This window comes from Passer domesticus, chromosome 7 (genome assembly GCF_036417665.1).
Source record: "Passer domesticus isolate bPasDom1 chromosome 7, bPasDom1.hap1, whole genome shotgun sequence".
Taxonomy (NCBI): Eukaryota; Metazoa; Chordata; class Aves; order Passeriformes; family Passeridae; genus Passer; species Passer domesticus.
This window is the reverse complement of record NC_087480.1, coordinates 17,103,010-17,130,261: the sequence shown is the minus strand read 5'-3', so window position 1 is coordinate 17,130,261 and position 27,252 is coordinate 17,103,010. Positions and strand designations below refer to the sequence as shown.

General features: G+C 40.7%; 1 protein-coding gene across 1 annotated transcript in view; it reads right to left on the bottom strand.

The window, feature by feature from the left end:
• Positions 1–16,044, bottom strand: part of ZDHHC15 (zinc finger DHHC-type palmitoyltransferase 15) — a 118,402-nt gene extending 102,358 nt beyond the window's left edge. Inside the window, exon 1 of the mRNA XM_064427200.1 lies at positions 16,023–16,044. The gene's annotated coding sequence lies outside the window, so the exon portion shown is untranslated. The remainder of the gene's footprint in view (positions 1–16,022) is intronic.
• Positions 16,045–27,252: the final 11,208 nt, after the last annotated feature.

The following is a 27,252-nucleotide window of genomic DNA, read 5'->3' as shown; positions in this document are numbered from 1 at the left end:
ACAAGAAACAGGCAAGTCAGATTTTCTAATCCAGTATTACCAATGCACAAAAATCCACAACTGGATTTCCTAATCCAATACTACCAATGCACAAGTTCCTTTCTTCCTCCTGCTGTTGCCAAGGGCAGATGAGATCATCCCTTGGAACTGTTGTCATCACCCCCAAGATCCTGCCTCACATTTTATATGTGAGAGCACTATTGTCATTTCCCCACATGCATAACGCGTGCAACATTTATTTAAGCTGAATGACATCAGCCATTTCATTGCTACATCAGTCTCAAAGTCTGAAATGTGTCCTAACCTATGTCATTTCTCTAGTCCAAAACGAGAGAATATAATCCTAAACACTGTGATACAGGCTTGAAATTTTAAGGACAGGGTTCATCTGGGGTGACTGAGTATATTTTTAGAAAGATATTATAATTAATTATTCCGGAGAGAGAATACATTATTACAGGAGGATACTCAATTCCAATTGCTACTAGACAAATACACCACAATACAAATTTCCAGGAGTTCTCCAAGGTTCATTGCTGTATTTCAAAAACAAGTCACCTGTAACTCCCCTTCCCACTGAGCACACAGAGCTTTTTTTTCTGGAGAACTGTTAAAACAGTTGCACAGGAAACTGAAGCAGAAAGTTGAGTTCCTCTACCCTACACTCCCTAAGGCAGTCAAACAAGCCTTGTGACTAAACCCAAATGGAGCTGCTCTGTGGGGCTGGAATGTCCCTCCAACCTCCCATGAGAGCTCAGAGACAGAAGCAGAGCCTCCCTCACTCCACCTTTACACAACACAGGGAATTTCAATAGGTGAGGGATCATTCTCCTGCTCTTCCCATGTTCCATGTAAAAGAGGGAGGAACAGATCCTTTTCCTTTTTACTCACAAGGAACACACCAGGGTTACCAAAGCAGGTTGTCCACATTTAACTCTTAAATGTTCTCTCAGCACAGCTGTAGGTCAAAACCAGCCTCTCACACCACTTTTTTTCTCAACTTGCTAAAAGGAATTTAGGCTTCAGTTAAAGATATTTGAGTGTATCTGAATTTTACACAGCTCCTCCATTTCAGAGTACAGAACCTGCAGTGTGGAACACTTAGCTCAGAGGGACTTGTCTGTGCTGGAAGTTTACAGGGGTTCAAGGGAAGATCAAACAAGATCGTGAAAGAAATTCAGAGGGGTTTAAGGCACAATCAGTCTGCAGCAGCTCTTAAATTCAGAATTCTTGGGAGAAAGTTTGGGAAAACATCCCTAAAATAATATTGTAATATTTTTCCCTAGGCTTATCACAAGGTAAGATGAGGTCCTATTCTGTAAGGCCTCACACCTTATCTAGAGTAATTAATTCCTGTGTTAGCAGCAAGGCAGACAAATAATACAGATAAATAAATAATCCTGTGCCATTTCCATCCCCGAGCAGGCAATGCAGCCTGGAAGATGGTTTGGGGTTCAAGTCCTGCAGCTGATTGGTTGGACCAGCCTGCACAGTTATCTGCTGGTGATTACACAAAGGTCCTGGAATGTCCAGGTTGCCCCCCCAACCCACCCCAACAGCTCTGTGTCTTACACAGAGGACCAGGCAGGTCATCTGTTCATGCCTCACCTTCCCCACCGGGATAAACTTCCAACTTTAAAGCAGTCATGCATTAAAATAAAAGAAGTTGCAATCATAACACACAATGCATTTCCTGCAGCTATTAAAAGAGAAGGATGTCTTTTCTCCCTGTGTTGTTCTGGATTCTTCTTTACCAACTCTGAAAACTCCAAGCCAAGTGGTAGCAGCTGTGCCTTGAGTGCACACCTGTGCTCAAGCTCAAGTAAGGGGAGGTTCAGTAAGGATTGGACTGTAGGTGCCAGAACATCTCATTCATTCCAGAAATATCTCACAGATTTAGTATTTCCCCCCATTTCCCTCTGCACTGGTTTGTGCTTTACCCAGAACACAGATCAGAAGGACAAAGCAACTTCTGGAGCACAAGGAGCCCTCGCTGCTGGGAGCACTGCAAGTTTCCATGGACCTCTGTTGATCCTGGACCTGTGCTTGCAGGGCTCTATTGATTCAGGACAAAAATAGGTCTCTGGCTGGGCACCATGGCTTTCCATGGATATCTGCTCATCAGCAAGCCAAAGCAAACTGCACTAGCAGTGAAAAAACACTGTGCTGGGGAATCAAACAACACCAAGCTTGGAAATGACTGAGGCCTCAGGGACAGCAGGGGCAAGTGCGTTCAGGGAATACTCTCAGGACAGCATCTCTGACTCTCTTCTTGTCTACTCATGACTTTAAATTCAATAAAATAAGAAAACTGTGCATGCAGGACACACAAAGAAGAACCTGCCAACCTGCAGAAGAGTTCAGGACAGGACAAGTCAAACAGGCCACTAATGATTTTTTTGTGTAGCCCAGCACCACTTCACTGCTGGTGATTCCCTTACTTTAGTTGCTCTTGCAAGGACACACATTTCTGTAGTACTCTCCACAGCTAAGCAGTTTGAAGTGTGGGATCTCCCCCAAACTTTCATCCTATGACACCAGTGCTACTTGCCATAACCTAGCACTGGCTTCAAACCACTGATCTGAGCTTCAATCCCTCCCCAAGCAGCTCCCACCTTGTTCTCATCCCTTCTTTGTCAAAGCAATGCCCTGCAGTTTCTCCTCCAACTCGGTAAGTTTGGTTCTAAGAATGCTGTGCTGTTACAGACATTATCATTCAAATTAAAAAGATATCCCCCGCAGCTATCTGCAGCTAATTATTTGTGAATTTACTCCCTGCTCCATCCATCTTTGCATCCCCAGAATCACCAGTAAGGCTCTGGAATCAGCAGCATCCTCTCAAATGGCAACATGCAGAAGCTGAGCAGGCTTCTTTTTTTTTTATTTTAACAGGACTATAAATGCTAAACCTTACAACACTGAAAGTTAGGTAACTATTTTACCTCTAATAGTACTTTTTATTCTTGTACTTAATCATTGCATAGATTTCATGAGTGTTCAACAGCTGGACAAAAGGCTGTGGGATTTTTCAGCATTAAATCTGAGATACAATTTCCTGTACCCCTTTGTGTCTTCATTAATCCATCAAAATGAAGCAATGCAGTATCTAAGCTAAGTTTAGCTGCTCTCAAAACTCTTCTCTAGAAGACATTAGTCACACTTAGATGCCCTCTCTGTAAAATCCTTGGGCACTTCCATTCTCTCCAGGAGTGATAAGGCATCACCTGCATGAGTGAAGTAAAAAGCATTCCCTGATAAGAACAAAACCTTTAACAGGATGCAGTTTTCCAGAAGTGGAAAAAAGCTTTCTTCCAAAAACCCCTCAATGTAGAACCAGGAGCAAGTTTCAATATCTAGAACAGCTTTCAACAGGAAGTTCTGCAGTACAGAATTCATAATTTCTACATCTCTCTTGAAAATCTTTCTAAATTAAATTGCTTTGCCAAAAGAGACAGCAAGGAGGTGAAGTACTTCTCATAATGAAATTTAAATCAAACGAGTCTTGGTTCTGGACAAAGATGAAGAAAAGTGGGGTCTTCCTTGAAGGACAGAATGCACTGAATGAACATCCAGGAAAACCAGATGGCACTTCCATTCCCTGTCAAGTGGAATATTCTGTTATAGAATCACCCAATGCTTTGGGTTGGAAGGGACTTTAAAGACCATCCAGTTCCAACCCCCTGCCATTCTCCACATCACATTACTCAGGGCCCCATCCAACCCTTGAGCACTTCCTGGGACAGGGAATCCACAACCTCTCTGTATAACAATTAAAAAAACCCCTCCTAGAATAAAAAGTGCAAGGTTATAAATGCTTCTAATTATCTATAGAGGAGCTCAGGCCAAACCCCAGTGTTCCACCTCCTCTACCAAAGGCAGCTGGTTAAAATCCAAACCCAGACTCACAAACTGAGCGTGTTTTAATGGCCAGCTTGGCATGTGACATCACCTTGGAACACAAGCATCCTTCAATTAATGCAAGCTCTTCTACAGAAGAAGTTTAAAGCAAAAGCATTTTATATGCATTATCTCATTCTGTTCCAACAATTTTGATGATGCTCCATCATGATGTCCAAGTAAGGAATCCCTCAGCAGCACTGCTAAAGGCTGTGGGAGCACTTTGGGACCCAGTCTAGAATTGCACCCCTGCTGTGCTACTCTTGTAGAATGGAACAAAAGACATTTTCGGGCCAAAGAAATTATCATCCAAGTACTCTAATTCCTATTTTGCATTTGTGGGAAGTGATTCACTTGTAATCACTCAGTAAGTTAACAACACAAAGTGGGATTCAGCCAAGCACATGGCTTAATTCACCAGGGCTTGCAAGATACTGTGAGATCCTGTAATAAGGAATTTCTAAGGAGGACAAGAGATTAAAGCAGAAGCTTTAAGACTGTCAAAATGCAACAGTTGCCATTTGCTTCCACAGTTCCTGAGCCAGAGCTGTAACGGCTCACATAATGCAGTTTTTTCAAAAGCCATTAGAGCCTCAGAAATCCCTTCATGGTTATTTCGCAAGGCTGGAAAACTTCCAGACCAGAAAAACATTTTGCTCACCAGCCTGAGGTAGGGGAGGCTCCCCTGTAATTGGGCTGGTGACCAGTTCTTCTTAAGGAAAGGCTTCTGCTTTGTTATTTGAAACTGCTTCCTTCTCCTTCCGTGAGGGTAAGAGCAAATTTATCATGCGAGCAGCCTGGTCAAAAAGCAAATGCACAGCAGTGCAGTAGCAGATCAGAGGGGAGTTTTCCATCCAACTTTCAGAGACCACTTATTGAACAGCTGTGGGGAAAGCAGCTATGGATTTTTTACTATTTTAAAAAGCTCTGTTTAAAAAAAAGAGACAAAAAATACATTGAAGAGGTGTCAGGGGTACTTACAGATATTTCTTCCATTTTAATTTCCTTTCAAAAATAATGCAGTTACCTTCATGGTACAGAAAGAAAGGTTGTGCCCATATTTATAAAGTCAAGATTCTTCTTTAAACGCACATTTGCTCCCACTTCCAACATCACTTACAGTCAAGTACATTTTAAGTTCTATATTCATTGAAATCTCTTATCATGGTGGCATCACATTCTGATGCAGATCAAAACTAACACCTGTGATATTTCAGCTCTTATGTTGTACCCTTAAATCACATTTCACCATTCATTCCCCCTTAAAAAATAATAAACAAAACCACAAAAAATTCCCAGCAAGAGCGTGAACCAATTTAAAGAGCTGCTAAACTCCCACTAACCTGCAATGTGCCCTAAGTTTAAAAGAAACAAACTAAATCTGCTCCTTTCCTTATTTTCTCAGTTCAGTAGGGTTCTTGCATGGAGCTCATGAAAGAAAGAACCAAAAGAGTGAAAGAAGTTGCAAAACTTGGAAATCCAGATTACACCGAAACCTCAAGAGATTCCTCTACATTTGGATTAGCTCCCAAACTCTTAGATGCATCTTTTAATTTGAAGCATGATGAGTTTATTCTTTTTTTCCCTCACACTGCTCTCTCATCAGAAATCTTAATCTCTTCATTTTCAAACAATATTATGAGGTAAAGAATCAGATCCTTAAAGTTCAACCTGTTGTGATGTCTTGTGTGTATATATATATACACACACATATACGTATACCTATACACACACGTGTGTGTGTGTATATATATATATATATATATATATTCATACACACACATATATATTACATGTTGTTCTTGCAACTCCAGCCCAGAGTTCCTCAGCAATTCATTCAAACCATGTGAAGTTCAGGGGGAATGGGCTCCTCGTGCATTTCCAGGCAGCTCATCCATCCTGGAGCCTGGCCGGGGGTCCCGAGGAAGCCCCGGAGCAGAGGGACGGAGCGGCGGAGGCTGCAGCCATCCCCATCCCCGGGCCCTGCAGCACTAGGTGGCACCCGAGCATTCAGCTCTTCGGAGCCTGCACAGCCCTCTGCTCATCTTCTTTTCCAAATACAGGCACCTGAATTTTAGTCGGGTCAAGAATGGGGATTTTTCATTCTTTACGTGGGAATGCATCCTGTAAAATACCATCTAATATAGCAGTGCATCATTATAAATAAAAAATTAAAGCATTCTTCTGTTCTACGTAGGCAAACTATATATATATAATTTTTTTTTTTTTAGTTAGAACAAGCAGTTTCCTTCACTGCAAGCAACTCTTTAGAAAAACCTTTAAATTACAGGGAAAATACTATGCTGACATGTTTTTTTTTTTTTTTTTGGTGCCACTAACCAGTCAAGAAAAAATTGTGATTAATTTCTGAAAATCTGATTGCCTCCATAAACACTGGACAAGTCAGAGTTGATGGCCTGCAAAGATTTAGCTGCCCTGAAACAACAAGGCCATTGTGTGTTCTGCCAAACAAATTGGCATGCACCTATTTCCAGAGCTGTGGGGATGCAAGGAGGCTCTGTTATCTCTAGACAGCACACTGATAAGGAAATCCAGCCTACAAGCAATTAAATGATATGGTCAAAACCACAGAGGAAATCTGTGTCACAGCTAGGAAATGAAGCTATTCCAGGTCAGTGACTTACCCAGGAGGTAAGAACTTGCTCAAAAGTTCTCACATCCAACTGGGAACTGGCGAATTCCCTTCAGGACTCACACAGAGCATCCAAGGATTTGGAATACAGTAGCTAGTTCTGAACAGGATGCCATGACCCAGCCACAGACCATCCCATACAACCAATATTCTCCTTTTCTGAAGCAAAGACAAAAGAGGGTGCTCTATCCAGTCTCTGAATTGTTGCCATGAAACTTTACAATGGCAGAGAAAGGGCAATACCAAGACAACAAACACATTTCAGGTACATTCCATACCACTGAAAGAAAGGCTCACAGAAGACAAACACAAAGCTATTTTATGGCGGTATTATGAAAAGCAAGACCAGTAGAAAACAGATGGCTTAGGAAACTGAGAAATTGGAAGGAAAAAAAAGTTATACAAGCAAAAAGCAAATCTGCTATGGTTTTATTTAAAATAATAAAGAGCAGAGAGGTCTAGGCCTAGCTAAAGTTTAAATCAAACAATTGAAACAGATTTTTCAAACCCATGTAAGTTACACCAGGGCACATGAGGTCAGAACTGGACCCAAAGTGCCCAATCTCTCACCTTATCAACAAGTTAGCAGGTGGTCAAGACAGTCCAGCTGGAGAACAGGCTCAAATTTTCAGTGAGCTAATACACACTAATCTTTCACTTCTGCAGACCTGGATTCAAAACCTCAGATCATGAACTAAAATTAGTCTGCCGGTTTCATTCTGGTCCCCATTGGTGCACAGCACAAAACCAACATAAAAAGTGTCATGACTGGCAATCCCTGAGCCAGCCCCAGCTCTGGAAGAGCAGGAAATGTTGTAAGTTAGGAATAAAGCACATTGGCACAGCTGTGTTTGCAATTTTATACTCTCTACCCACACTATGCTTGCCAAAGCCAAATGGTTTTTTCGCCTTGATTTCTGCAAGTGTCACATTTATGCTAAAAAAAATAAAGCAAGGAAAGAAAAGAAGTGCAGGATGAATCACTGCAGTCACTGATTCACACTGTGCATCTGTGCTGAAGGCAGTGATACTGCATGGGATACAAATTTGCACAGAGTTTGTTTACAATAAGTAGATGTGGTTTGGTTGTTTTGGATTCTTTTTCTTTAGCATAGTAAGTACCTTCTTTTTGTCCCATAATAATGGTGCAGACTGCTAGACTGGGTTTGTAACTTTTGAACTCAATTAAGCATAACCACTGTAAAGACAGAAGATGCTCCCCCCTCAAGTGACTATCCCAGCTCTACTGACTAACGACCCAAGCTGGAAACATGCTTCAACTTATTAACACAAAATATTCAGCTACCCATGACAGTTCACTGTACAAACTCCAGCCACATAAAACAAGGATCATCACCCACAGGACAAAAAGGGAAAAACACATCCAACTCCTTAGTCTAAGATAACATCATGTATTCACACTGGATCCCAGATTCATTAGTTAGAGTCTAAAGGAAGGAAGGACTCCTGAGCTATGCCCTATCCCTCTAAAACCTTTTATTGCTGAGACAGGTTTTTGCAAGTAAAATTTCTCAGTGGAATCACAAAACTCCCAGCCAAGCTGGCAGTGAAAAACAAGGTCTTCAGTAACACAGAAGGATTACAGAAACATGAACAGCTTTGGGCAGCTATGATATCTTTAAGATAGCAATAAAGGAACACTACACTAGACTGAGTTAAAAGGGAATAAGGAGCACTCAACAGATTCAGGAGCTTAATGAATTGTTCTGTTTGACAATTGTGGGCCATAAACCAATGGCTTCACCACATCACAGCATTAAATGGGTCTGACTGTAATTAACCAAAGCAGGACCATCACTTGCCAGCAAAAACACAAGCACCAGATAACAGTAGCAGCAGGAATTGCTGTTAATCCCAGGAAATGCCCTTTTGCCAAAGCAGCCTTTCTCCACAAGGGCAATTCTCACTCCTAGGCCAAGGTGGTGCTCAAATATAGTAACAACAACCACGTGCTTCAACTCCACCCCTCCCCATGTCCTCCAGAGGGGCAAGAACCAAGAAAACCACCTCTTTTCCTTGCCAGAGGAGGACTTGGTACAAAGGAGCTCATCCACACAACTACAAATTTAAAAAAATGCACACAGATTCAAAATTCCTCATTCCATGAATTTACTCACTCACCCAGAGAGCGCATTTCCAAACACACATCACGTTCTTTGTCTCAGCTGTACTTTGAGAATAGCTTCTAGTTAAGATTTGTCAGCTTCTGGATAAACATGGCAACCATTCCAGCTGTGTTCTAGGTCCTCAATCTCTTGGTCCTCAATCTCTTGGTTTTTTAATCTCTGTACATCCATCACTAGAGTCACCTTCAAACATAACAATAAGGAACCTGAAATTTCCCTCCCTTTATAGTGTGAATACACCAAGCAGTCCTTGCTAATAGGGTGGACTTCACTGGTTTTCATATCTTGTAGGCTCAATGCCTCTAGAAACTCCCTCTGCAGGAAGAGGAAAGCCCAAGGTGGACACACAGGACTGCAAAGCAGAAAGAGAACTGTTCTACTTCTGTGGCAACAAACCCCAAGGAATAAATATTTAATATAACCTGAAACCAGCTACAGAATCAAGATGCTTAAGCTGTGCATTTGCAACAAGCTCACTGTTCCTATCACTCACAGAAAACATGGAAATCAAAGTGTGCTCTCTGTGGATTGAGCAGGTTGGGCAGTGGAAGGTGATTTCAGTGGTCTAATGAAAGTGGGCATGGGAACACTTGGGTTCTCAAATTTTTACAAGGCAAAAGTCAAGAGAATTATTATTTTTTCTTTAATAAAACTTGTAGTGAAAAATGGCCAATCCCCTTCTTGAAAGTTCAGCTTTTATTTCATGTTCCCAGTTGCTACTGATGTTGGTACAATACACAAATATGTAAACCAATAAAGCCTCCAAGGGCAGAGGCCAGAGAGTCCAGATGATTTCCTAACTGGACAATGAAACAAAAATCTCACATAAAGAGCCCTGAATATACACAACCAAAAACCAGAGACCCATATTTATAAAAAATTATTTTAGTTTACAAGGCAGGAAACCCTTCCTGGTAGCAGCTCCCTCCTCAGCCACCTCGGTGCACAACAGTTTGAGCCGAGCAGTTTTTGGCTAATTCACACCACTCTACCTCAAGTGCTTACACAGGTGGGAGCTGCCAAACCTGGCACTTTTGCAGGCAGCTGTGGCAGGAAAAAAAATATATCCTCCAACTACAGCCCAAAAGCAAAGTAAGGAAGAAAGGAAAAAATCAATTGACTTCTGCTACCAAGTAAAAACTTTACAGCTGTTTTAAAAGGTACTGAGCTACCAATTTGCTTTTCTATCACACCAGTTATTAGGCACTCCTGGCTTCCTTGACCATTTTCTGCTCCAACCAGAGCAGAACCTTTTGTATTTTGTGTAATACAAAAGGAACACAGGGCAAGCACAACGTGTTTAATTAGAAATGCTGTTTGCTAAGCTTTCAGAGGAAGTTACTGAAGGGTGTGCTTCACCATAAAGATATTTAAGCTAATGAAATTGTAAAATGTCTTTAAAATAGGTTTTGTTTCCTTTACATGACATAAACATGTTGTTCACGGTAATTACAGTTGATTCACACAATAAAGCAGCTACCAGAAAACAGAGATACATTAACAAATCAGCACAGGGTAAACTGGGTTATAAACCTTTAGGGTGCATCACCTGTGCTGTGGGAACATGATGTAAATGTTTTCATCCCATGGTAAATTAAAAGTAGCTGATCCTTACTCAAAGAACTGTTGAAAGAATTCCTGCTCCTTTGCCAGCAAGTCCTCTAGCTTTGAGCAGATGTGGTCAGAGTGCATGAGACCCAGCCCTGGCAACAACTACAAATCGAGATACAGCCATTAAACAAGAAGCAAACACCAGCCCTGCTTAAAACACTGCAAAGCTCTCACAGGCTTCAGTGAAAACACAAATTTGCCTGCTCTTTCTGGGTTTGTTTCTTAGAAACTACCAGTTCAAAATGCTCAGAGAAGCGACCTGGCCCTTGATTCAACATTTTAGAGGTTACAACAGACATTTTAGAAAGCTCTGGTCTGACAGCGCTTCAGCTCACATTGCCCCTTTACAAACACCTTTACATGTGGGAACATTATCTGGCAGCTCACGAGGACCTCTGGTCCACAGGATTTGTTCTTTTAACAGCAGCAAACACATACACAGCTCAAAAGGCAAAGTCAAGAGCAGGTTGTGTGTACACAGAGGTGTGGATGAGTTTCCAAGAGTGTCTAGGGAATTCTGACATACAATACAAAGAACTATAATGAATAAGAGAATTATCTGAATCTTTCTAGATAACCCAATAAAGCATTTTTCCTCATATATGTAACATTTTGGATAATAGCAGTAGCACTTAAAATAATGAAGAATTCCTTCTGAAAGCTTGGGATTGTGTCTAATAAACCTAAATATAAAGTCTCTGGAACAAACCAGCTGATAACTCAACCAGAATATTTTTATCCACTATTAATCCAAGAACTGAGCTGAAATTTGGAAATTTGAGTTATTGCAGTTTGAATGGAAAATATCTGAACTTCCACAGCTGTGATTTCAGATTTCAAAATAAGTGTCAGATATTCCCTTTATCTTCTCAGAAGCAGGTTATGGTGACATTAGGCCTCGTGTCCTTCAAAACACAGCAATTTATCAACAAAAAATGCCACCCAAAAAAATAAATCACCTCTTGATCTGAGCCACATTATTAAAGCCTTTAATGCCTGAATGTGTCTGGCACTTCAATAAAGGTATTAGTCATAATAAAATACCAATTCATTCATTCATTTTCACAGCTACAGAGATTTTTTTAAAATTCCAGAAATCCATTTTTTAAAAACAGTTCAGGTTTTGGATGGGCAGAAGTCTTCAGTTAGTGCCTGTATCTAATGCCAATTTGACAACTCAGATCTGGAATTTATCTTCTCATGCGTCATAGGCTGGGTTAGGATCAAGTGTTAAAAGATAAAATTGCACAAAAATAGTTCCCAACTTTCATTCTCCTCATTAAAGACAATTTATTTTAATTTCTCCAATAAGAGATTAAGATTCACTAATTAATTCAATGGTCTCCTGGGAGCACCTTTGGTCTCCCTTTCCTGATCTTGCTCTGGAAGTCCAAGTTAACTTGTGTGATTCTGCCCAGCCATTCAACTGAGACATATTATAAATCTAAATGAAATATATCAGGTCAGTTTTGCATTATTTGAACTTGACCACTTTGGCCTCCTCCCTTTGGAAACCCCTCCATTTCCAAGAAGGCTCAATTAATGTTCCATCACATTTCAGTCCTGTTTCTTTCCTAGCCCTTTGCCATGGCTGAGCTCCCTGAGAAACCTCAGGCAGACTGGAAGCTCAGATCCCAAGGCAGCCCCACTGCAGCCAAAGTTGTTAATTCACCCCTCTGCCACAAGAGTTTCACCACAGGCAGTGCTGCCCTGCCTTTCCGGCACTCCCCAGCCATGGCAGGTTGGGATTTTTGCTCACATTGCACAATTTGATCAAATTCCCTTGGCTGAGCATGTCCCCCAGAAGGAGGTTTGTCCTCAGCTACCGACCACTGCCATGTCCTGAGGAGGAAAAGGAATCCAGAGCTCCTCCCTCAGCTGCTCAGCTGAACACCCTGTCCACAGGCCTGGCCCAAAGCATCCCAGCCCTCCACAACCCTCTGCACCAGACTCAGCTTCACTCAAATTAAAAATCAATAATGGAGAACAAAATTCTAACAAAAGTATTATTTTTTAAGTGCTTGAGAAAGTGAGCATCTCTTAGCTGTCAGCTCAATTATTCTGTTAAGAATTAATTTGTTGATGTTACCACAACTCTGGCTTTCCAAAGACCACACAAGTGGGGTGGGAGAAAAAAAAAGGGGGAAAAGTTTGTTTTGTTTTATTGAGAGATTAATTAGAGTAGGGCTCCATAATTGGGAAATATGGAGTGCATAAGGACTACTGCAAAGTGACAACCATTAACATGTTATTCTATAGAACTCTTAGATCCTGGGAATATTTTCCAGCTGAAATCCATCCAAGTTTTCTGCTATCCAGTGTTCCATGTTTAGTCCAGGAACATTAATGATGAAAATCTAGACAGCATTACACAGTGTGAACTATCAGATGTACACTGATGATACCTGATTTTATATTGCCTTTGGCTGAGCCACTCCATAGAATTTAAATGAGCTGAATTCTGGCCTGCATCTGCTGTTGAATGAGTAAACAGTAAATCAAACTTAAGACTTCATTACAGAGTTGAAAGTCTGTTTTCCTCCAGACCTGGTGTACCACATGATGCAATCAAACACATTATTATCTGTCAAGCATCCAAAAATGAACTAAATGACTCATAAAAGCAATAAATAAGACACAGTCTCTGCCCCTGTAATTCTTTACATTGTAAAATTAAAACAAAACTCCCAGAAAGCCCAAATCCTGAGGAATTAAGTCCTACAATGGAAAGGGAGGACATGGGTTATACAACATGACAAAGCAGGTTTTGCCTAGATGAAGGTGCCTCTCCTCCCTCATTTTCAGTGTAACCTACACATCCGTGAGGTGGTTGTAGGACACTGCTGTGTGTGGATGTGGCTGTTGGATTTGTCAGTCCATAGGTATTGCCAGCAAATGGTGCTGAACCTCCCCCAGCTGCTGCTCACTCACAAACAACTCAATACAGCCAAGCTCCTGAATCTTTAAATCACCAAAGTCCTAGTTCAGTGCAGCAATAACCAAAAATCCCAACTCAGCAGGCACCTATCCCTTTGATTTACAAGCCAGCCTAATAAAATCCTGGCTCAGGAAGAGGGGGGAGAATCCTCCTGCACCCCAGCAAGCCCAGCCCAGGCAGCAGCTGCTCCCAAGAGCTTTTGCAGAGGCACAGCAGGTTTCAGTGACACATTTAAACATCCAAACACAGCTGGACGTGTCCAAGACCATAAACACAATAAAAATATTGATTACAGAAATCTCCATTATAGTTATTTACATTTTCCAATTAGATACTAAGCCTATTATATTTCAAATATTCATTGATTATTTCTTCTTACTAGGAAGGTCTAGTAGTCATAACAAAAACGCTTTTGCATTTTGTTAATGAAGACTTGCTAAAATTACCTACTTTTAAGTGAAATTATTTGGTCAACACCAGGCACAAAGCTCCAAATTTCAGCTTTGGTTATGACAGCCAAGGAGTCCTACAGTGACAGTGGAACCTGAGCCTGCTGGTAGTGACTTTTTAAAAATGAAATTACACTTCAGTATCTGGCAAGTATATTGAATGTTAAATGGCTCATGGTACCAATGAAGAGTATTGATAACTACTTTGAATTAGAATCAGATAAAATTTTGCACTGCATTTTATGAATTCTGAAACATTCACTACTGCCAAATCATTTTTATGTGGCTAGACATTTTTTAAACTTTGGTTCTCAGACAGCTTTAAACATTCTTCATCCAGAGCTCATGTGGAGAATGAGAAGAACTGTTCAAATTTTTGTCTTACCTCCATTTTTCCAATGCTGCCACACGCTTCCTCTGCTGTAACCTACCTGCAATCTTTGTTTGGGACACCAGCTGAGGTCCTGATGCACGTTCCACCATCATGCAGGCAGGCCTGTAAGAGGTGCTGTTCTTTTGGGATCCCACAGCCAAAGAGATACTATAACCTATCTACAGGCAGAAATCTTCCAAAATGCTGGTTTGAAATACACTTACCTTAAGAATACTCAACATTATAAAATTACAGTCTCATAACAAAAGGTGCCCATCAAGCTTAGATCAAATATATTAATTTTTTTAGTGTCAATAAGAGTTGATAAAGCTTGAGAGGCTTTGATGGATTTTCTTTCCAGACCTTCAAACGGATTTTCCTCAATGGATGTAGAAAGTCCTTGAATCACAAAGTACCAAATCAATGTTTTCATGCCAGCAAACAGAATAGAGGAGTATCATTATTCCTTTATTATGTTTGCTAGCATGAAAATATGGATTTGGTACTTTGTGATATAAATAATTGATTTATAATATTGATTATATTCCTAATATCATAAGGAATAAACCTGTTCATAGAACACTGATATTCTGATTGATATAACATTATTTCAATATACACCTAGTAACAAAAATTTTACTCAGACTGTTGCTATGGTATTTGTCACCAGAAATAAAACAAGGAATGCAGCAGTTTTCCTTACAGATGCAATAACCACAAGGCCAGTCTACATTGGGACAAGAAACACCTTACTCCATTAACAGTCCACAAAATTCCTCCAGAATCAGGCCCTGAGTATTCTCTGCTGCCAGCTGTATTCTTTACAATTTTTATTTTAAAGTATTTATTCCACACTACTGGGCCCAGTGGTTCAAACTGATGGAATAGAAGTAATATTATAACAAATTCAAATATTGACTGTGTTTTCACACAAGTGATCTACATTTATTGGCCCTTAGTGGGACAATCCTTTAAGGCCCCCAGAGATGACTGGATTTGTGCTCCCTCTTGGATAATTTACACAGAACCCAATCAATTTAACAATTAACACAGAAGGCAGGAATACCCAACACTGGCACTGAGCAGCTCCTCAGCCAGGAGACAAACCCACACAATGAAGTGTGAAAGGATTTCAAGCATGCACAGCTCCATGTGAGTGTGTTTACACATTAAAATGAAGCCTCAGTGCCATGTGTAAAGTGTGCATGGTTTATTGCATCAAACAGCTCCAAAAATGCACAGAGCTTGGCTGGCTGAAGTTGAGAGCAGCACCAACTGCCCTGGACTCTCTGCCTGCCTGGAGAAATCAGTTCTTGCTGTAAAATACCAGACTTTGGCACATTTGGGAGAATGACATCACCTGAAGTAGCCTGCCAGAAATGTTACTTTCACATTTCTTCACCGAGAAGATTTCCTTTCACCACACATTTTATTTTTCTTTAATTAGTCAATAGTTCAAAAACCTCAATGTTCCAAGTATTTCCTACAGATGAGCAGCTTTTAACACAAGCAAGGGACTATGCCTTCTAAAAATGTTGTGTGTAAATGTACCTTTTCTCCTGGTTCTTTTTAGGAGATTTATATCTACAACCACACTGAGCTAAAATAACACAAATAGCTGCATTTACCATACTGAATTGTTTGCTTTAGATTTATCCCTATTCCACTGAGTAACACTCAATTTTATGAAATTATGTCTGCCTGCTAGAGAGCTGTAGATAACCCACTGGAAATACTAAACATGAATAATAAGATAAACCAGGCAAACTAGAATATTTTTTCGTTTTCAAGAAAGCTTTTTAAAGGTGACAAGTGCAAGTAATGCGTTCCACTCCTCCAAATAGTGTAAATAAACAACAAAAATCACTCAGCTGTAGAAATTATGGTTCTTTCAGTGAAATATTCAAGATAAGCTCTTTCTTTTAGCAGTTCTGATCAAAGTTTTGCATTTTACCTTGGTGGAAGCCACAGCTGAAGTACACAGGAGCTTTCACCCAGTGCTCATTAGTCTCAGGTGTTACTCCTTTCTCTGCCAGGGTTATCAAGTCAACACCCAGCTCCTCACTGCAGAAATTGCATCTTCATTGCTGGGTTTGAACCTAAATAGGACAATATTCTATTATAGCTTGTGCTGTAACCATTGGGATCATTTCCCTTCTGAAAAAAGGGGATAAATTAAATAAAGGCAGGTGGATAAATTAAAAACTGTCTATGCAAGCCAATGACATTTCTTTGGTGCAAAGGAATGCTCTTTATTCCTCTTCTGTAGCTCTTGTTATTAAACAAATTACTAGAAATACTACTGGAATTCAGATGCCTTTCGTTGGCAGAAGCTAAGCTAGTCCTAAATATGAAGCATTTTGTCTGGTACGGAAAAGAAAGCAGCTTTCAAACAAGAATCCAGTATTATCAAGGGGGAAGGCAAGAGAATTCAATACAGTTTTCTAATGTAATAATCCAGTGCTAGAATGTCTTCCAAATTCTGTCACCAAAATTGTCATACTACACATAGACATTTATATGCTCAAAAGGTACACAGCATCTCTTAAAGACACACCTGCAGAAGAAACACTATTCTTTGGTTCCTTTTCTTACTGCTTCCACAATGATTTTTTTAACTACAGATGGATAACTTTAGAACAAAGTAGGGCAGACAATGAATGCAGCTGGTTTGATTTGCTTGCAAAGTAACTCATACCTAATGTTCTCCAAGAGCAGGTTGCAGTGCTTATAATGTAAGAAACATTAAAATAAGTCACTTCTTAGTTATTTTTTTGTTAGAGTCTAAGCCATAGTAAATTAAGAACCCCAAATTTGTGCTGAACTGTCATCCATAACCACATTTTAATGCAAACCTTAAAAAGCTTCCAAAGTTATTTTGGATTATAAGTGAAGGAGAGCAAATTTTTAAGTCTAATTTCATGACTGACAGCTTTTCCTTCTGCATGGCCCCAGTTACAATTCCTCTAGGGATGCTTTCTAGTGCCTGCCCTCAGATGACTGAGGGAAGGCTGATACCACCCAAGTCACTCTGCTTCCTTGGGACAAGAAAAAACTGCATGAATTCTCCTCATATTCAAATACCCTGATCTCAGGATGGCTCAGTGAAGCAAATGAAGACTTAAGCAGTAATAAAATGAACTCTCGTTTGTCCTGTTAGCTGAGCAATTCCAGGCAGGGGATCCATTTAGATTAAGTGTGTTTATACAATGAAAGGTATTTTTAAAATACAGAATGGGAGGGGGAAAAAAAAAACCCCAACACACTGGCCTATTGCACAGAGAATGGGAGATTTGATTCAGCTGCGTATGTGACATAATATTCTTGTGAAGTTAAAATACTTTTATTTACAGTGCCTTTACTTGCAGATTGTAGTTCTCTTTCTGCAGAGGGCATCACCGCAAGATGAGATTAAAGACAAACTTCCCAAATCCCCATTTGGTGGCATTAAGAGCAGAAAACAGAGGAACTTTCCCCTTCAAGTGCTTGTCAGGGCTGCCCTGAGAAGTGCAGTGCTGGGGGCTCGGGTTACACATAATCCCCCAGCTTCGAGGGACAATTAGCACCACAATCTCCAGAAAAGCTTTCAGCTCTCAACAGGTGCCTGAGCATTGTGCTCAGGTTTAAATCAAAATCTGGCAGAGGGAATAACCCACCTCCTGCCACCCCTCCTCTTTGAAACAACTCTTATTACAGTCCAGCCAGAGCAGCTCCACTCTCATTTTCTCCAAAAAGACCAAAATGGCTTTCACTCCTTTGTCTGAGTGCTTTTTTCCTTTATCTTCCTTCATCGCTCCGACTGAGAGATCTGAAGGCAGGAAGTGGAATTTATTGGTTGCATATTAGGAGTCTACTACTTCTCTCCTGACTGGTGAAAAGAGGAGCAAATCCTTTGAGTGATGTATAATTATATTGACAAAAATCAGAAAGTCTGTCCCTCTCTCTGGGCAGTTTCAGAAATTAGAGACCAGAAAAATGCACCAGTACATCAGTTTAACATTAATATTGTATCTGCGTTAGAGGTGTGAATTATTGATCTGAGGGTTTTTTTTTTTTTGCTAATATTGTGCATTATAAAATCTCCTTCCCAATCAAAAGTCATATTTTTGAGATTAAAAATGTCTTCTGTCTTTCGGAACATCTTCACAAGGCAGGAGTGGCAAAGTGCCTTTTAGAACTCCAACTTGTACAGTAAGTAAAACACTGAACACTTCTCAGAAATATTCTCTTTTTTCCAATGTACAGGCATGCTCACTCAGAAGAAATATTTATTAGGGAGAATTCCCTCCTTAGTAGTCAGTCAAGCTTTTCTGATCCAGTAACAAATATTTTCTAGGCAAAATAAGCAATTTAGAGCCATGCAATACTCAAGGGAGGCTGACTGCCTAGTGAATTAATCATTTATGATGAATAAAAAGAAAATCATTATGAGAGATATCAAAAGATGCAGTAAAACACAATGGCACTTAAAAGAATAAGAAGTCTTGACATTTGATCTGACTTGTTTCCATATGGAGACAAGATTGATAATATAAACCAGATATTCCTTTGGCACAATTCAGATTATAAACTCAAGTCTCCACAGTACAATGAGAAAACAGCAAGGAGATTAACCATGCACAATTTCCAGTTTGCTTTCTTCTCTGCACCTTGTGGAGTCCTATTGCCATTATCCATGCTCATGACAGTTTCTCCCAGTTTTTTTCTGCCCTCTGGTTCCTCTGCTCCTCCTGTGGGCAGATCCCAGGGGCTCACACCCTGTACTGCCATCAGTCCCCAGGGAACTCAGCATCCTAAATGGTTGTACTTGCTAACCTTTAATAATAGTTTTTGTTATTATTTTTCTCCATCAATCTAAACTAATTCTTAATTCCGCATCTCCTTCCTTCTGTGGATCTGAAACCTCTCCTGGATCAGAAGTGCTGAATATCTTGAAAAGGAAGGTCACAAATACAAATTTTCACATACAACTGAAGCCACACACAGCCAATCCTAGCAGCCACTATCTCATGGCCAGAACATGGAAACAGCTCCCAGTCATGCTGCAACATCCTTCCATTTCTTTTGGATGGCTACAGAAAGAATTCATCTCCTGAATTGAAGCTGGCAGCTAAAACAATGGCAACCCTGGAGTGGGAGTGAGACCCTGTGAGTGGGGCCTCACCCAAAACCAGAAGGGCAGAGAGCTCTGCTGAGCACAAGAGTCAGCTTGGGTACAAAAGCTCTGGAAAAGAAGTGCAGATGAGACAAGATGGTCTGGGAAAATTAAATCAACGCAAGACAGAGAAGAAAAATCAATGTTCCTGGCAGCTTGCCATTGGCACAAGAAGCTCTGTATTGACATCAGTATATTCCTGTAATTGCAGCAAACCTAGATTTTACAGCTCTGTCCAGAATTCATAAGCTACAGTTCCACTGAGTAGCAGAATTAAACTCTTACCTTTAAAATAAGAGTGGCAAAACTGTTGCAAGTAAAGAGCTTCTTCTCTTTAATTGACTTAGTGCAACTACCATGGCTTGCCAGAGGAAAGTGCAGAGTCTTTTATTCTATCAATAACATTCTTATGTTTCTACAAAACAGCAAGTCTATACTAGAATAAAAATCCTCACCTAAATGTTTCCAACCCACTTTCCCAGAGAGAGGTTTCATGAACAGATGTTGCAGATGACAAAAAGCTCATCTTGCCTGTTTATTTCATTAGGCAGGTGATCAGCAGAACACACACAAAGCCAAAATGACAGGATTTGGACTCCCAGCCATGCTGGATTTCATGCCAGTTACAAAGATAAGTAGACAATCTGAGGTCATCAGTATGTTTCACATTTCACTGGAAAATATTCATCTTTTTTACGGATTCTCAATGACTATAGAAAATACTTTATACAGAAAGATGAATTTCACTCTGCTGAATGATTTTGTTATCAGAAGCTTAGGATTCACTGTAAGTCTTAAAGACAAGCCAAAATTCAATTGTCCTACTTTTCAATAATTGCAATAAAAAGACAAGACGCTGATATAAATTATATACAATTGAAACAAGACTGAAATAGCAAGGAAGCACCCAATAAGTATTGATAACAATAAACAGGAGTAATCTCAGGAAACCAGAAGCCTATTGCAGTTGATTTTTGTTCATGTGAAAACAGAAAGTTTGGGTTATTTTGAGGTGCTTCTAACGAGCCTCTCCAAAATGAGAAGGAAGCAAGAACATAAACCTACTTTACCTGGAATATCACTGAACAAATAGCAGAGCCACATCTCTGTAACAGGGGCAAAAATTAAGGAAGAGACATTAGAAATCAAGACACCAGAAAGCAAAAAAAAATTAGCAAGCACCTGTATGGGGAAAGAAGTGGACAGAGGAGAAAGGGAAGTTTAAGGCATGAACTGGAAGTGCAAAGATTGCTGGAGTTCAGATGGACAACTCTGCTCATTTCCAGAACTTCAGCTGTTCTGCTGAGGAGAGAGCAGGAGTGATGGATACATCCCAGTGTGGGATAGCTCTGAAGTCAGAGAACATATGCTTTGAGTTTAATCCAACTGCAGAGTTCTGGCAAACACGCTGCATTTAGAGAGGCAAATACATCAACTCCAATTTTTTAGCAGCTGTGCTGCCCTTTAATTCCTCACACCCTGAAGTGTACACTTGTACCCCTCTCCCTCACCTCCAAAAAGCTGATCACTTAGAACAGCCCAGCCTTTCTATCTGAAGCCAACTAACAGCTCTTGCCCACTGGAATTTTCTTTGAGATATACTGTTATTTTCCACTTGTTCTGCCCATTTTCTTCCTAATTAAACACACATTGAAGTGTCTTCTCAGGAAGGCTGAGCCATACCAGCAGGAACCAAGACTCCCTAGTTCAGCTGGCAAGCTCCTCCTAGAAATCTCAAATTATCCCAGATCCAGAGAGTGTTCTCTCTTTCCCAAATTGAGGTTCTCCTCACAGAGCCACCAGCTCTCCTCTGTAACTCCAAGATTTCAGCATTAACTCTCCCCAGTATATCAGAGCCAGCTGAAGTCAGCAGCAGTATAAGACCACCCCAAAATCCACTCTTCCCTCCAGCCCTCAGTGGGGTTGTACTCACACACCTCAGATCACCTCCACACCCTGTCTCCAACAAAGCCCAGTTGCCTTCTACCCCAGGTGAGGGGCAGGAAGCAACATCTCTACCTCTCCAACCAATCAGGCTTTGGCACCAATCAAGCTCATTGGCACCAGGTTTTTTACATTCCCCCCTAATTACAGCAAACACTCTCTTAAAGCTACAAACCTTTTAATGTGAGCAGGGTACCAGGTGCCAGGAGTTAAAGGGGTGATGGCAGTCAGGGCTGGAACAGTCCCCTTGAGGCCAAAGGGGAGAAAAGGCTGGTGCAAGAGAGCTGTAGAAAAGGAAAAAGTGTTAATTTTGTACCTGTTTTTTCCTTCCCCTGGAAGCTGAGGGACAGGAGGAGCTGCACAGAGGGGAGAGGTGCAGAAAGAGGGGGATGCTTTGTTTTAAGGCCACTGGGGGAATGAGAGGAGGGTGAACCCTGCTCCCCTCATGGCCCATTGCTCCAGAGTCCCTCTGGCTGCTCACCCCCAGCCCTGCCTGTGCTGCAGTGGGTAGGGAGGAAGATCCCACAGGGAATGGGAAGGGACAATAATCCAGAGTCTGGGCTCCCCACCACCAGACACAATGAAGAGAGAGGCAACCTGCCTGCTTCCTGCTCCTCAGGTTTCCATTTTGCTCTTGCCACCTTGCTGTGGCAAAGCCCTTCTGTGAGCATGAACTGGCAGCTGATTATGGAGGTGTTTCCCAGTGTTGGCCTCTTGTATAAATGCATTTATTCCCTATATCACACTCAGGACAGGAATGAACTGCTGCGCTTGCCCTGCAGGCACCTATAAAACTCACCTGCAGGCCTGGGGGTTTGTTGGTTTGTTTGCTCTTAGCTGCTGCACTCCTAGGAACCCCCTGGCCACGGCTGGGTGCAGGAGCTCCAAAGCACAGGTACAACTCATCAGCTCCTCATTAGCTCAAGGCAGATGTCCCCAGCAGTGTCCCCCACACTCATGCCTGCCTGAGATGCCTTTGGAGCACAGAACGATCTCATCCTGAGTGCAGCACATTCCTGTCCACCTCCAGTAGCTGGAGGAGGTTCAGCTGGCACGGAGGCTCGGAAGCGGTCGGTGCAGCAGGACAAACAGGCTCCCCACACTGCTCCATCAGCCACCAACTCAATCTTGTTTGTTCAGAAACCGCTGCTGCTCGCTGCCGCCAAGAAAACCCAGCTCCCTGAAACACACAAACTCTAATTGTTTATTAAGGTCTTGTTTGGCTCCTCTCAAGCTTTGTATTTTGTTTTCATTTGTCAGATTGAGCACTGCTTGGCTGTATACTGAACTACACTATGACCCCTGATTCACTTTTCCACCAATTCTCTTCATATCTCTTAATTGTCTTGAAATAGCCAGACTTCTGCTGGGTAATTAATGTTACTGTGAACTTGGACACTGGAAATCCGAAAGTGATTAGATTTCTGGAGGCCCTGAATGAACCAGTGTAATGTATGTAGTGATCTGAGCACAGAACTTGGAACTGTGAACTGCTGACTCCAGAACCTGCGTCTACCTTGTTATTCCACCTCTGCCCTTCCCTCTGCAGAAGGAGAATTTCTCTCTTTCTTTACCTACCTCCCAAATTTAGGAATAAATTTGGAATGTGACATAAGTGTTAATGCTGTAATTAGTAGGAAAAACTTTCCCTGCTCATCTCAACATATTCAACAACAGATGCCTATCACTTAAAAAAGACTAATCAAAATTTTAAAATATATATTCTGGGCAGAATATTTTTAAAACAGAGAGTATTCAAGATGGAATTGTCTTGACAGTGCCTGCTGTAGACAGACTTGGGACAGCTCATTTTATTTTAAAAAATTAAATTGAAAGCTTGAGGGACTTGCTTTTGTATTGTTCTGTTATAAAATTTTTAATATATTATAAACAAAGAGATAAAAATTATTTTTATGGAAGGTAGATTTTTATGCTGGTAGATTAAGACATCATTTGTAATGCCCAGGAGGGGGAAACGTGGGATTTACTGCTTTTGGATCCAAAGTGTCATGGAGCATTAAGAAGAATCCTGCAAAGCTGCCTGACTTCAAGCTTTGTGGAATTCCCTGTTCCACAGCACAGTGAGGCTACAGACCTGCTCTGCCTTGTAGGAGCATCCTAAAAATGGATCCCACATGACTTTGGCCCGCAGAGGGTGGAAAGGTGGCTGCTGTTTTGATCATCTAATCTTCAGTTATTGTACATTAATTCATGCAGAAGAGAAGAAGGGCAAAGATCATTGCCAAGTAAATGAGGATGAACATTCTCTGTAATATACAGACAGGTCACATAGAGAGAAGAATAAACCTGAAGCACTCACAAAATTTCCAAGGTAAATTCCAACAGGCTTCTGGAGAAACAGAAAATAGCCCATGCTGTTCTCATAGCAAAGGTGAAATTGTCAGATTTAATCAGGATTTCTTTTCTCTGTGCTGTGAGACTGTAGATGCAGGCTGCAAGACAATAAATATTGGATAACAGGAAGAATAAATATTCCATAATGTCCTATTCCAAGAGAATGACATTTCAAGTTTCAGGCTTTTTAAACTCTTACTTTAAAATATAAAGAGAATCTGGGTATTCTATAAATACATATGCTGGAGCCAGGCTAAAAATGTTTTTCAGACTTCCAGTTTCAAGCAAACAACTAAAGAGCTCTTACACATGCCCCTGGTGTCAGCCTGTCTCTCAAAGCTTAGCAATAATAGAGCTGGGCCTCACCCATCATTTTCCAGGAGATGAGATCCCCAAATCCCAGTATCACATTTTCTAGAGTTACTGATATAATATAAAACCAACATTTTCCATCCATAAAGACGTCAGCACCCAGCTCTGCCAAAACAAGGACCCTCCTCAACTGAGCAATGTGAAATGATGCATGAGCACAGTTTTATACTCAGACAGATACACGAAACAAAATTATTAAATGTTTTAAAGTCATCCTAGGAAAATTATATGACTGGAAGGTCATGACTGAGAAATTATGAGCTAATTTCTAATCTTTTCATGCACACTATGGAAAACTGAACGCAGAGTTATTCAGGATGATCTGGCACTCTGAGAAACCCATGTTGCTCTTTCATGTTGCTACTGAACAGCAGACAGGCAAGTCTGCAAAGGACCAAAACTTTTAAGACAACTGGTCTGTCAGCCACCCCTCTGATTATAAGGCAATGACTTTGGAGAACTGAAAATCAGCAATTGCCATATCAGCTATCTGTGAAGGAAAACTAAAATTTTTGATTTAGGCAAATAGTCACAGGATGAAATTTAAATGTTGTAACATGACTGCTTACATCAAGAGTAGGTGAGAGTAGAGAGAGTGATTAAAATATTTGATTTTTACACAATATTCAACTCTTCTAAGGTTTCACCTTTGAAGAGGTAACAACATCTCCTGGTTTGCAGAGCACAGCCAGCGTGCCTGTGACTCCTGATCCATTTCAGATAGAAACACTTCCAGAAGTGCCAGGTCTGGAGGAAACAAATGAGTTACAGCCCTGGCCCTTTGCCAGATCTCCAGGGTTCAAGCTCTGGGTGAAATGGGAACGTGAATATGTTACAATATAAATCTTGTGGTGGTGGATGTGAAATCACTTTAGTGATCACAGAGCAGTTTCTGGTGAACAAGCCCCTGCTGTACAACTGCACTGCTGGCTCTGACTGTCCTTTTTCTGCTGACAGTCTTGGCAGAGCAAGCGAGGACTCACTGATAAGAAGGGACTCTTATCTCCAGAGGTGGTCCTCGGGTCAGAGTTGAGGAATGTTGGCTGGATAGCACTGGAGCATGTGCTGCTGCTGCTGCTGCCTGCAGTGTTTATCTGTTCCTTCCATGAGCACCTAATGCTCCATGACATAATTAGGACCAATAGTAAAGCTACGTACCAAAGAACCAAATATTTCATCGATGACAACACCACCAAGAACTATGTTACTAAGAAATAAAACATTTTTGAACCTCAGGAGAGAATTACAATGGAAATAAACCTTAAGACATTAATTTTTAATTACCAGATATCATGAAAGAATGTTTTCTTTGGGGGAGTTTTTCTGAAACTAGCAGCTGTCATATTCCTTGTGCCTTTATCCCAGTTTTGGAGGCACAGCACCAGCCTGGATGAACAAAGACAACTGATGCCACTGCAAAACTCACCTGTAAGCAGCTTATACCTGGAGATATTTGGAAGCTTCTTACTATCAAAGCTATTTGAGCTGCAGAAAAAAAATACAGCAGAAAAAAAATGCTTAGCAATTGCAAACACCATTTAATCCAGAAAGATGGAACAGGGAAACCCAAGTTGTTTTTAAGCCAAGGCTGAGCCATCCATGTAACCATGTGACTGCCACAAAAATGAGAGGAGCTGGAAGGGTCAGAATCAAAACCCACACATGAAGTGTCCCCCACAGCAGGGACTGCGCTCACGGCAAAAAGGGATTGCCCAGGGTATCCTGATGTGAGGTCACTGAGATAAAATATGCTTAACTATAAAAATTTGTATGCCTTTTTAGTCATCTGTAGAAAATCTAAACTGAAATCTTCCTGATTTTTAAGTTTTTGGCAATGTTGCTTCTCCCTTTTTCTCCTTGACTGAGCACAAACTAACCATACACTGTGTCAGTTAAGGTCAGGCTTATCTGAGCCGTCTCTGAACTCCTAATTCTTCTTTCTCCCAAAAGTGAAATCCAAACCTGTTGAAACTGGCCTCTCTTTTCACAAAACAGGATGTGAAACGAGGGCTGATAGCCCTGAGAGTAATGAAAAAAAAATCAAAAGAAGTTTGCTTTTGTAATGGTGTTACAGTCTAAATACCACAAGCTTTAATATATCAAATAGTCGCAGAATATTACAAGATAATATTAATCAGGGACATAAAAATTCAGAAATTTATATTTGTGTCAAATGTTGTACTTATATATGCATATACACAGACAAACAGAGTGTGTTTGTTTGTGTATCAGGACCACTTCTAGCCACCTGCACATATGAATTAAGTATTCACTTTGTGCACAAAAACAACCAGCTGCCAGGCCCTTAGAAGAAACTGTCCCAAAAGAACATTATTTAACAAAATTATTCTTATCATAGAAACCTATGGCCTGTATCAGGTTATACACAAACAGTTATTAGCTTTGTAGTGGAACTTTGATCAATGCTTTTGGAATTTGATTGTAAAATTTAAAAATGCTGGAATAGTTTGGTGGATCATACTTAGCATTGTCACTAAAATTAAAAATTCAACATATTCTACATATGTTATGTTTATATGAATGGAAAGGCTAATGGGGGTATAGTTATGATTTCCTATCCTCTATCTCCGTGTTTGTTCTTCTGTCCAGTGTTTGCTCTCTGATCTACACAACAAATGTTCTTCAAGGAGTCCATGAGTGCTCTGACAAGTGCAATGTTCAATTTGTAAACCACTCATCCAACTTTCTGCAGGTGTTTAGATCTGGGGGTGTGGAAGCACACCCACGGATGAATTCAGACACTCACACCACTCCCAGGCCCTGTCATGCACACAGATAAAAAGCTCACAACAAGCAGGTGCTGCCTGAAGGTGCTGCCTGCTGCCCCTGCAACTCAACCTTGATACAATTTACACATCTCCTGCATCTTCCCAGGATGTTCCATGAATCTTGTGGCAAATAAACACAAATAGTCAGGGTGGCCTTTAATTTGAGATGAAAATATTTTTATCTATTTAAATATGCATTATTCTGTGTCTCAGACAGCTCATCTGTTAACTTTGGCATACTATGCTGGTAGTTTGTGATGAAATTGTGTAAATAACTGTAATTAATTTTGTGTTGTGGATATCTGACTTATGCAGGCTGTTTGCATCTGCCCAATCCCATTTTTCCTTCAGAGGGACAGTTGAGTGTCCCAGAAAAGGAATGCCTGTTGTCTTACCCAAAGTCAGGCATCACAGATAACAAAGACACAATTGTTTTGGACGTAGAACATGAAGTGATGATTAATCCTTTCCCCATGCATTCCTGTCAAGTGCTTACTTCACCTCCCACTTTAGTCAGTTCTCAAAAACCATCTGGCCAACAGTTCTTTTCTTTTTTGGTTGTTGTTTTG